Genomic DNA, 12,550 nt, shown 5'->3' on the forward strand with positions numbered 1-12,550 from the left:
GAAGAAGCTGCGGTTTCTGCAGGAACGAAAAGGGCTAGAGACTTCCCCTTTAGTGGACGGATCCCACTCGCCGTGGAGAGTCGTGCAGAAGTGATTTCCCGCCGAAAGAACGCCAACAAGCCTTGCTAGCTGCAAATCGTGCGATTAGCGTTTTTGGACGCTGCTGTGGCTCTGGAGGGACCAGGAGGTCGCAAATTGGACCAGGAGAGAGAGGGGACATCGAGCAAGACAAGAAGCCCTCTCAGCAGCAGGTAGCTCCCGGAGAAGTGCCAGAAACAGGCACTAAGAGGATGCGTGAAACAGTGCTCACCCGAAGTCGCACAAAGGAGTCCCACGTCGCCGGAGACCAACTTAGAAAGTCGTGCAATGCAGGTTAGAGTGCCGTGGACCCAGGCTTGGCTGTGCACAAAGGATTTCCGCCGGAAGTGCACAGGGGCCGGAGTAGCTCCAAAAGTCGCGGTTCCCAGCAATGCAGCCCAGCGAGGTGAGGCAAGGACTTACCTCCACCAAACTTGGATTGAAGCGTCACTGGACTGTGGGGGTCACTTGGACAGAGTCGCTGGATTCGAGGGACCTCGCTCGTCGTGCTGAGAGGAGACCCAAGGGACCGGTAATGCAGCTTTTAGGTGCCTGCGGTTGCAGGGGGAAGATTCCGTCGACCCACGGGAGATTTCTTCAGAGCTTCTGGTGCAGAGAGGAGGCAGACTACCCCCACAGCATGCACAAACAGGAAAACAGTCGAGAAGGCGGCAGGATCAGCGTTACAGAGTTGCAGTAGTCGTCTTTGCTACTATGTTGCAGGTTTGCAGGCTTCCAGCGCGGTCAGCAGTCGATTCCTTGGCAGAAGGTGAAGAGAGAGATGCAGAGGAACTCGGATGAGCTCTTGCATTCGTTAACTAAAGTTTCCCCAGAGACAGAGACCCTAAATAGCCAGAAAAGAGGGTTTGGCTACTTAGGAGAGAGGATAGGTTAGCAACACCTGAAGGAGCCTATCAGAAGGAGTCTCTGATGTCACCTGGTGGCACTGGCCACTCAGAGCAGTCCAGTGTTGTAGGAGGCTGGACTGGCTTGTAGTGAGTACCAAGGGGTACTTGCACCTTGCACCAGGCCCAGTTATCCCTTATTAGTGTATAGGGTGTCTAGCAGCTTAGGCTGATAGATAATGGTAGCTTAGCAAAGCAGCTCAGGCTGAACTAGGAGACGTGTGAAGCTACTACAGTACCACTTAGTGTCATATGCACAATATCATAAGAAAACACAATACACAGTTATACTAAAAATAAAGGTACTTTATTTTTATGACAATATGCCAAAGTATCTTAGAGTGTACCCTCAGTAAGAGGATAGGAAATATACACAAGATATATATACACAATAGCAAAAATATGCAGTATAGTCTTAGAAAACAGTGCAAACAATGTATAATTACAATAGGATGCAATGGGGAAACATAGGGATAGGGGCAACACAAACCATATACTCCAAAAGTGGAATGTGAACCACGAATGGACCCCAAACCTATGTGACCTTGTAGAGGGTCGCTGGGACTATTAGAAAATAGTGAGAGTTAGAAAAATAACCCTCCCCAAGACCCTGAAAAGTGAGTGCAAAGTGCACCAAAGTTCCCCTAAGGACAAAATAGTCGTGTTAGAGGGAGAATGCAAGGAAAACACAAATCAGCAATGCAACAACGATGGATTCCTGTCTGAAGGTACCTGTGGAACAAGGGGACCAAGTCCAAAAGTCACAAGCAGCTCGGAGATGGGCAGATGCCCAAGAAATGCCAGCGGTTGGTGCAAAGAAGCTCTTACTAGGCTGAAGAACTGTGAATACTGCAGGAACGACAAGGGCTAGAGACTTCCCCTTTGGAGGATGGATCCCCCACGCCTTGGAGAGTCGTGCAGAAGTGTTTTCCCGCCGGATGGACGCCAACAAGCCTTGCTACACGCAAATCGTGCGTTTGGCGTTTTTGGACGCTGCTGGGGCCCAGGAGGGACCAGGAGGTCGCAAATTGGACCTGCAGAGAGAGGGGACGTCGAGCAAGACAAGGAGCCCTCACTGAAGCAGGTAGCACCCGGAGAAGTGCCAGAAACAGGCACTACGAGGATGCGTGAAACGGTGCTCGCCGAAGTTGCACAAAGGAGTCCCACGTCGCCGGAGACCAACTTAGAAAGTCGTGCAATGCAGGTTAGAGTGCCGTGGACCCAGGCTTGGCTGTGCACGAAGGATTTCCGCCGGAAGTGCACAGGGGCCGGAGTAGCTTGCAAAGTCGCGGTTCCCAGCAATGCAGCCCAGCGAGGTGAGGCAAGGACTTACCTCCACCAAACTTGGGCTGAAGAGTCACTGGACTGTGGGGGTCACTTGGACGGTGTCGCTGGATTCGAGGGACCTCGCTCGTCGTGCTGAGAGGAGACCCAAGGGACCGGAGATGCAGCTTTTTGGTGCCTGCGGTTGCAGGGGGAAGATTCCGTCGACCCACGGGAGATTTCTTCGGAGCTTCTGGTGCAGAGAGGAGGCAGGCTACCCCCACAGCATGCACAAGCAGGAAAACAGTCGAGAAGGCGGCAGGATCAGCGTTACAGAGTTGCAGTAGTCGTCTTTGCTACTATGTTGCAGGTTTGCAGGCTTCCAGCGCGGTCAGCGGTCGATTCCTTATCAGAAGGTGAAGAGGGAGATGCAGAGGAACTCGACTGAGCTCATGCATTCGTTATCTGAAGTTTCCCCAGAGACAGAGACCCTAAATAGCCAGAAAAGAGGGTTTGGCTACCTAGGAGAGAGGAAAGGCTACTAACACCTGAAGGAGCCTATCACAAGGAGTCTCTGACGTCACCTGGTGGCACTGGCCACTCAGAGCAGTCCAGTGTGCCAGCAGCACCTCTGTTTCCAAGATGGCAGAGGTCTGGAGCACACTGGAGGAGCTCTGGACACCTCCCAGGGGAGGTGCAGGTCAGGGGAGTGGTCACTCCCCTTTCCTTTGTCCAGTTTCGCGCCAGAGCAGGGGCTAAGGGGTCCCTGAACCGGTGTAGACTGGCTTATGCAGAATTGGGCACCTCTGTGCCCAACAAAGCATTTCCAGAGGCTGGGGGAGGCTACTCCTCCCCTGCCTTCACACCATTTTCCAAAGGGAGAGGGTGTTACACCCTCTCTCAGAGGAAGTTCTTTGTTCTGCCATCCTGGGCCAGGCCTGGCTGGACCCCAGGAGGGCAGATGCCTGTCTGAGGGGTTGGCAGCAGCAGCAGCTGCAGAGAAACCCCAGGAAGGGCAGTTTGGCAGTACCAGGGTCTGTGCTACAGACCACTGGGATCATGGAATTGTACCAACAATGCCAGGATGGCATAGAGGGGGCAATTCCATGATCATAGACATGTTACATGGCCATATTCGGAGTTACCATGGTGAAGCTACATATAGGTAGTGACCTATATGTAGTGCACGCGTGTAATGGTGTCCCCGCACTCACAAAGTTCAGTGAATTGGCTCTGAACAATGTGGGGGCGCCTTGGCTAGTGCCAGGGTGCCCTCACACTAAGTAACTTTGCACCTAACCTTTACCAGGTAAAGGTTAGACATATAGGTGACTTATAAGTTACTTAAGTGCAGTGTAAAATGGCTGTGAAATAACGTGGACGTTATTTCACTCAGGCTGCAGTGGCAGGCCTGTGTAAGAATTGTCAGAGCTCCCTATGGGTGGCAAAAGAAATGCTGCAGCCCATAGGGATCTCCTGGAACCCCAATACCCTGGGTACCTCAGTACCATATACTAGGGGATTATAAGGGTGTTCCAGTAAGCCAATGTAAATTGGTAAAAATGGTCACTAGCCTGTCAGTGACAATTTGGAAAGAAATGAGAGAGCATAACCACTGAGGTTCTGATTAGCAGAGCCTCAGTGAGACAGTTAGTCACTACACAGGTAACACATACAGGCACACTTATGAGCACTGGGGCCCTGGGTTACCAGGGTCCCAGTGACACATACAACTAAAACAACATATATACAGTGAAAAATGGGGGTAACATGCCAGGCAAGATGGTACTTTCCTACACAACCCCCCCCCAAACGAAGGACAATAAGACTAGCCATTACCTGATGAGTCTTCATTGTCTAAGTGGAAATATCTGGAGAGTCCATCTGCATTGGAGTGGCTACTCCCAGGTCTATGTTCCACTGTATAGTCCATTCCCTGTAGGGATATGGACCACCTCAACAATTTAGGATTTTCACCTTTCATTTGTTTTAGCCAAAGTAGAGGTTTGTGGTCTGTCTGAACAATGAAGTGAGTGCCAAACAGGTATGGCCTCAACTTCTTCAGAGCCCAGACCACAGCAAAGGCCTCCCTCTCAATGGCAGACCAACGCTTTTCTCTAGGGGTCAACCTTCTACTAATAAAAGCAACAGGTTGATCCTGGCCCTCAGAATTAAGTTGTGATAGGACTGCCCCTACTCCTAATTCAGATGCATCAGTCTGGACATAGAATTTTTTAGAGTAACAAGGGCTTTTCAGGACAGGTGCAGAGCACATGGCCTGCTTCAGCTCCTCAAAAGCTTTCTGACAGTTTGCTGTCCATAATACCTTTTTAGGCATTTTCTTGGATGTGAGGTCATTAAGAGGGGCTGCAATGGAGCCATAGTTCTTAATGAACCTCCTGTAATACCCAGTGAGGCCTAGGAAGGCTCTCACCTGAGTCTGAGTGGTAGGGGGAATCCAATCAATAATAGTTTGGATTTTCCCCTGAAGTGGTGCAATCTGTTCCCCACCAACAAGGTGTCCCAGATAAACCACCTTACCCTGCCCTATCTGGCACTTTGAAGCCTTGATAGTGAGGCCTGCCTTTTGCAGGGCCTCCAAAACTTTCCAAAGGTGGACCAGGTGATCATCCCAGCTGGAGCTAAAGACAGCTATATCATCCAAATATGCTGCACTGAAAGCTTCCAGCCCTTGCAGGACTGTGTTCACCAACCTCTGAAAAGTGGCAGGTGCATTTTTCAAACCAAAAGGCATTACAGTAAACTGGTAATGTCCTCCAATGGTAGAAAATGCAGTCTTAGGTTTAGCATCTTCTGACATTTTGATCTGCCAATACCCTGCAGTCAAATCAAAAGTGCTTAGATACTTGGCAGATGCCAGTGTATCTATTAGCTCATCTGCCCTGGGTATAGGGTGAGCATCTGTTTTGGTTACCAAGTTGAGACCTCTATAGTCTACACAAAACCTCATTTCCTTCTTTCCATCTTTAGAATTGGGTTTTGGTACCAGTACCACAGGAGAAGCCCATGGACTGTCAGAGTGCTCAACCACTCCTAGTTCCAACATCTTCTGAACTTCTTGCTTTATGCAGTCCCTGACATGGTCAGGCTGCCTATAGATCTTACTTTTGACAGGTAAACTGTCTCCAGTATCTATAGTGTGCTCACACCAAGAAGTGGTGCCTGGCACAATGGAGAAGAGTTCTGAAAATTGTCCTAGGAGATTTATGCAATTATCTTTCTGCTCAGCAGTAAGACAATCAGCCAAAACTACCCCTTCCACAAGAGCATCTTGTTCTGTGGAAGAGAAGAGATCAGGTAGAGGATCACTGTCTTCTTCCTGTCCCTCATCTGTTGCCATGAGCAGGGTGAGATCAGCCCTGTCATAGTAGGGTTTCAGGCGGTTGACATGGAGCACCCTAAGGGGACTCCTGGCAGTGCCTAAGTCAACCAAGTAGGTGACTTCACCCTTCTTTTCAACAATTGTGTGTGGACCACTCCATTTATCTTGGAGTGCTCTTGGGGCCACAGGCTCCAAGACCCACACTTTCTGCCCTGGTTGGTACTGAACCAAAACAGCCTTCTGATCATGCCATTGCTTCTGGAGCTCTTGGCTGGCCTGAAGGTTTTTACTGGCCTTTTTCATGTACTCAGCCATCCTTGATCTGAGGCCAAGTACATAATCCACAATATCCTGCTTAGGAGCTTTTAAAGGTTGTTCCCAACCCTCCTTTACAAGTGTGAGTGGACCCCTAACAGGGTGTCCAAAAAGAAGTTCAAAGGGGCTGAAGCCCACTCCTTTCTGGGGTACCTCCCTGTAGGCAAAAAGGAGGCATGGTAGAAGGATATCCCATCTCCTGCGGAGTTTTTCAGGGAGTCCCATAATCATGCCTTTGAGAGTTTTATTAAATCTCTCCACCAGTCCATTTGTTTGTGGATGATAGGGTGTTGTGAACTTGTAAGTTACACCACACTCCTTCCACATGGCCTTTAAGTATGCAGACATGAAATTGCTTCCTCTGTCTGATACTACTTCCTTTGGGAAGCCCACCCTGGAAAATATTCCCAGGAGGGCCTTTGCCACTGCAGGAGCTGTAGTGGTCCTTAAAGGAATTGCTTCAGGATACCTTGTGGCATGGTCCACTACCACTAAGATAAACCTATTGCCTGAAGCAGTAGGAGGGTCAAGGGGGCCAACTATGTCAACCCCTACCCTTTCAAAGGGAACCCCAACCACAGGCAGTGGGATAAGGGGTGCCTTTGGAGTGCCACCTGTCTTGCCACTGGCTTGACAGGTTTCACAGGACTTACAAAATTCTTTTGTGTCCTCAGACATCCTAGGCCAATGAAACAGTGGTACCAATCTGTCCCAAGTTTTCATTTGACCCAGGTGCCCAGCTAAGGGAATGTCATGTGCCAGTGTTAGGAGGAACTTTCTGTACTCCTGAGGAATCACTAATCTCCTGGCAGCTCCAGGTTTAGGATCCCTTTGCTCAGTGTACAAGAGGTTGTCCTCCCAGTAAACTCTGTGTGAGTCACTGACATCCCCATTAGCCTGTTTGACAGCTTGCTGTCTGAGACCCTCTAATGTGGGACAGGTTTGCTGTGCCACACTCAGCTCCTCTCTGGCAGGCCCCCCTTCACCCAAAAGCTCAGCAGTGTCTGCTTCCAGCTCCTCTGGTGTAGGTTCTGCACAGGGAGGGAATTCTTCTTCCTCAGAATTAGAATCCACTGTAGAGGGAGGGATAGTAGGAAGTGGTTTGCTTCTACTACCCCTAGCTTTAGGGAGCACTTGGTCCATTGTTCCAGGATCCAAGCTTCCCTGTCCTTTTTGCTTTTTGGCCTGAGCCCTTGTCAAAGCAAAAATATGCCCTGGGATGCCCAGCATTGCTGCATGGGCCTCCAACTCCACATCTGACCAAGCTGATGTCTCCAAATCGTTCCCTAATAGACAGTCTACAGGTAAATCTGAAGCTACCACAACTTTCTTTGGACCAGATACCCCCCCCCAGTTGAGATTTACAACAGCCATGGGGTGGCTTTGTGTTATGTTGTGAGCATCGGTTACTTGGTACTGGTGTCCAAGTATGTGTTGTTCAGGGTGCACCAGTTTCTCAATCACCATTGTGACACTGGCACCTGTGTCCCTGTAGGCCTGGACCTCAACACCATTTATTAGGGTTAGTTGCTTGTACTTCTCCAAGTTATGGGGGCAAGCAACCAAAGTGGCTAAGTCAATAGCCCCTTCAGAGACTAAAGTAGCCTCTGTGGTCTCCCTAATCAGACCAACCCCAACTAAATTACCAAAAGTGAGCCCAGCTACTCCCTTGGATTGGCTATTAGTAGGTTTGCTCCCACCACCACTGCTATTAGTAGGGACACTAGGTGTAGCAGTAGGGGTTGTAGTGGTAGGAGCTGTGGTGCCTTTCTTTGGACAACTGGGATCTGTTGTCCAATGGCCTTTTATCTTACATAAATAGCACCATGGTTTCCTTTCCTTGTTCTGATTAGAGGAAGGTTTGGGCCCACCACCCCCACCAGAGTGTTTTTGTGGGCCTGATGAAGACTCATTTTTAGATTTGTCCCCACCCTTGTCAGAAGACTTACCATCCTTCTTTTTGTTGCCATCTTTGTCACCCCCTGTATGAACTTTTCTGTTCACTCTTGTTCTGACCCATTTGTCTGCCTTCTTTCCCAATTCTTGGGGAGAGGTCAGATCAGAGTCCACCAAGTACTGGTGCAACAAATCAGACACACAATTATTAAGAATATGCTCTCTCAGGATTAAGTTATACAGGCTGTCATAATCAGTAACTTTACTGCCATGTAACCACCCCTCCAAGGCCTTCACTGCCTGGTCAATGAAATCAACCCAGTCTTGTGAAGACTCCTTTTTGGTATCTCTGAACTTGATCCTGTACTGTTCAGTGGTTAAGCCATAACCATCCAGGAGTGCATTCTTAAGAACTTGGAAATTGTTAGCATCATTTTCTTTTACAGTAAGGAGCCTATCCCTACCTTTTCCTGTAAATGATAGCCATAGGATAGCAGCCCACTGCCTTTGAGGGACATCCTGTACAGCACAGGCCCTCTCAAGTGCAGCAAACCACTTGTTAATGTCATCCCCCTCCTTGTAAGGGGGAACTATCTTATGCAGATTCCTGGAATCATGCTCTTTTGCAGGATGACTATGGGGAATACTGCTGCTGCCACCATGGGTATCTAAACCCATTTTCTGTCTTTCCCTCTCTATTTCTAAAGACTGTCTATCCAAATCCAGCTGTTGCTTCTTGAGCTTCAGTCTGGTTTGCTCCACTCTCAATCTATTGAGCTCCCTTTCTAACAATCTGTCATCAGGGTGGGTGGGAGGGACATTTCTAGATACAGAGGTATGATGGGAATGAACAGAAGGAGACCTGTCCCTTACAGAGGGCACCCTAACAGCTTGGCTACCAGTATAATGTGAGAGCACATCATCAGTATGATGTGATTCAACCTCTGTACCAACTATGCTAGACTGTCTAGTAATGGGCAGGCTGAGAAGTTTCTTTCCTGAACCTTTTCCTGGGGGAGTCCCTGGATCAGATTGAGAACCATTAGCTACTTTTTCTACAGATTGGGCACTTATGGCCTTATCCTGTACTCTAAGCATATTAATTAACAGTTCTAAGGAAGGATTCTTCCCTACACTCAAACCTCTCTCTATGCAGAGACTCCTTGCTCCTTTCCAGCTAAGGTGATCATATGCAAGTTTGGACAGTTCAACATTTTGGCCTGTGCCAGACATTTTTAGAGAGAGTTAAAGTGAAAGAGAAAAAAGTTTTCAGAACTTTTTGGAAAGACAGAAAAAAACTTTTTAAACTTTTAAGAACTTTTTGAAAGTTTTAGAAGTACTTTTCAGCACTTAGAAAAGAGTGCAAAGAGGAAATGCAAAACTTTTTGGCTATGTGTATATACACTGACCTGGTTTTGTATATTTTTCTCTTATGAAAAGTACAATGACAAGAGTGGTAAGTAGTCTCAAGCACTTATCCCACCACTGCACAACCAATGTAGGAGGCTGGACTGGCTTGTAGTGAGTACCAAGGGGTACTTGCACCTTGCACCAGGCCCAGTTATCCCTTATTAGTGTATAGGGTGTCTAGCAGCTTAGGCTGATAGATAATGGTAGCTTAGCAAAGCAGCTCAGGCTGAACTAGGAGACGTGTGAAGCTACTACAGTACCACTTAGTGTCATATGCACAATATCATAAGAAAACACAATACACAGTTATACTAAAAATAAAGGTACTTTATTTTTATGACAATATGCCAAAGTATCTTAGAGTGTACCCTCAGTAAGAGGATAGGAAATATACACAAGATATATATACACAATAGCAAAAATATGCAGTATAGTCTTAGAAAACAGTGCAAACAATGTATAATTACAATAGGATGCAATGGGGAAACATAGGGATAGGGGCAACACAAACCATATACTCCAAAAGTGGAATGTGAACCACGAATGGACCCCAAACCTATGTGACCTTGTAGAGGGTCGCTGGGACTATTAGAAAATAGTGAGAGTTAGAAAAATAACCCTCCCCAAGACCCTGAAAAGTGAGTGCAAAGTGCACCAAAGTTCCCCTAAGGACAAAATAGTCGTGTTAGAGGGAGAATGCAAGGAAAACACAAATCAGCAATGCAACAACGATGGATTCCTGTCTGAAGGTACCTGTGGAACAAGGGGACCAAGTCCAAAAGTCACAAGCAGCTCGGAGATGGGCAGATGCCCAAGAAATGCCAGCGGTTGGTGCAAAGAAGCTCTTACTAGGCTGAAGAACTGTGAATACTGCAGGAACGACAAGGGCTAGAGACTTCCCCTTTGGAGGATGGATCCCCCACGCCTTGGAGAGTCGTGCAGAAGTGTTTTCCCGCCGGATGGACGCCAACAAGCCTTGCTACACGCAAATCGTGCGTTTGGCGTTTTTGGACGCTGCTGGGGCCCAGGAGGGACCAGGAGGTCGCAAATTGGACCTGCAGAGAGAGGGGACGTCGAGCAAGACAAGGAGCCCTCACTGAAGCAGGTAGCACCCGGAGAAGTGCCAGAAACAGGCACTACGAGGATGCGTGAAACGGTGCTCGCCGAAGTTGCACAAAGGAGTCCCACGTCGCCGGAGACCAACTTAGAAAGTCGTGCAATGCAGGTTAGAGTGCCGTGGACCCAGGCTTGGCTGTGCACGAAGGATTTCCGCCGGAAGTGCACAGGGGCCGGAGTAGCTTGCAAAGTCGCGGTTCCCAGCAATGCAGCCCAGCGAGGTGAGGCAAGGACTTACCTCCACCAAACTTGGGCTGAAGAGTCACTGGACTGTGGGGGTCACTTGGACGGTGTCGCTGGATTCGAGGGACCTCGCTCGTCGTGCTGAGAGGAGACCCAAGGGACCGGAGATGCAGCTTTTTGGTGCCTGCGGTTGCAGGGGGAAGATTCCGTCGACCCACGGGAGATTTCTTCGGAGCTTCTGGTGCAGAGAGGAGGCAGGCTACCCCCACAGCATGCACAAGCAGGAAAACAGTCGAGAAGGCGGCAGGATCAGCGTTACAGAGTTGCAGTAGTCGTCTTTGCTACTATGTTGCAGGTTTGCAGGCTTCCAGCGCGGTCAGCGGTCGATTCCTTATCAGAAGGTGAAGAGGGAGATGCAGAGGAACTCGACTGAGCTCATGCATTCGTTATCTGAAGTTTCCCCAGAGACAGAGACCCTAAATAGCCAGAAAAGAGGGTTTGGCTACCTAGGAGAGAGGAAAGGCTACTAACACCTGAAGGAGCCTATCACAAGGAGTCTCTGACGTCACCTGGTGGCACTGGCCACTCAGAGCAGTCCAGTGTGCCAGCAGCACCTCTGTTTCCAAGATGGCAGAGGTCTGGAGCACACTGGAGGAGCTCTGGACACCTCCCAGGGGAGGTGCAGGTCAGGGGAGTGGTCACTCCCCTTTCCTTTGTCCAGTTTCGCGCCAGAGCAGGGGCTAAGGGGTCCCTGAACCGGTGTAGACTGGCTTATGCAGAATTGGGCACCTCTGTGCCCAACAAAGCATTTCCAGAGGCTGGGGGAGGCTACTCCTCCCCTGCCTTCACACCATTTTCCAAAGGGAGAGGGTGTTACACCCTCTCTCAGAGGAAGTTCTTTGTTCTGCCATCCTGGGCCAGGCCTGGCTGGACCCCAGGAGGGCAGATGCCTGTCTGAGGGGTTGGCAGCAGCAGCAGCTGCAGAGAAACCCCAGGAAGGGCAGTTTGGCAGTACCAGGGTCTGTGCTACAGACCACTGGGATCATGGAATTGTACCAACAATGCCAGGATGGCATAGAGGGGGCAATTCCATGATCATAGACATGTTACATGGCCATATTCGGAGTTACCATGGTGAAGCTACATATAGGTAGTGACCTATATGTAGTGCACGCGTGTAATGGTGTCCCCGCACTCACAAAGTTCAGTGAATTGGCTCTGAACAATGTGGGGGCGCCTTGGCTAGTGCCAGGGTGCCCTCACACTAAGTAACTTTGCACCTAACCTTTACCAGGTAAAGGTTAGACATATAGGTGACTTATAAGTTACTTAAGTGCAGTGTAAAATGGCTGTGAAATAACGTGGACGTTATTTCACTCAGGCTGCAGTGGCAGGCCTGTGTAAGAATTGTCAGAGCTCCCTATGGGTGGCAAAAGAAATGCTGCAGCCCATAGGGATCTCCTGGAACCCCAATACCCTGGGTACCTCAGTACCATATACTAGGGGATTATAAGGGTGTTCCAGTAAGCCAATGTAAATTGGTAAAAATGGTCACTAGCCTGTCAGTGACAATTTGGAAAGAAATGAGAGAGCATAACCACTGAGGTTCTGATTAGCAGAGCCTCAGTGAGACAGTTAGTCACTACACAGGTAACACATACAGGCACACTTATGAGCACTGGGGCCCTGGGTTACCAGGGTCCCAGTGACACATACAACTAAAACAACATATATACAGTGAAAAATGGGGGTAACATGCCAGGCAAGATGGTACTTTCCTACAAGTGTGCCAGCAGCACCTCTGTTTCCAAGATGGCAGAGGTCTGGAGCACACTGGAGGAGCTCTGGACACCTCCCAGGGGAGGTGCAGGTCAGGGGAGTGGTCACTCCCCTTTCCTTTGTCCACTTTCGCGCCAAAGCAGGGCTAAGGGGTCCCCTGAACCGGTGTAGACTGGCTTATGCAGAATTGGGCACATCTGTGCCCAAGAAAGCATTTCCAGAGGCAGGGGGAGGCTACTCCTCCCCTGCCTTCACCCCATTT

The sequence above is a fragment of the Pleurodeles waltl genome, chromosome 3_1 (genome assembly GCF_031143425.1).
Source record: "Pleurodeles waltl isolate 20211129_DDA chromosome 3_1, aPleWal1.hap1.20221129, whole genome shotgun sequence".
NCBI classification, from domain to species: Eukaryota; Metazoa; Chordata; class Amphibia; order Caudata; family Salamandridae; genus Pleurodeles; species Pleurodeles waltl.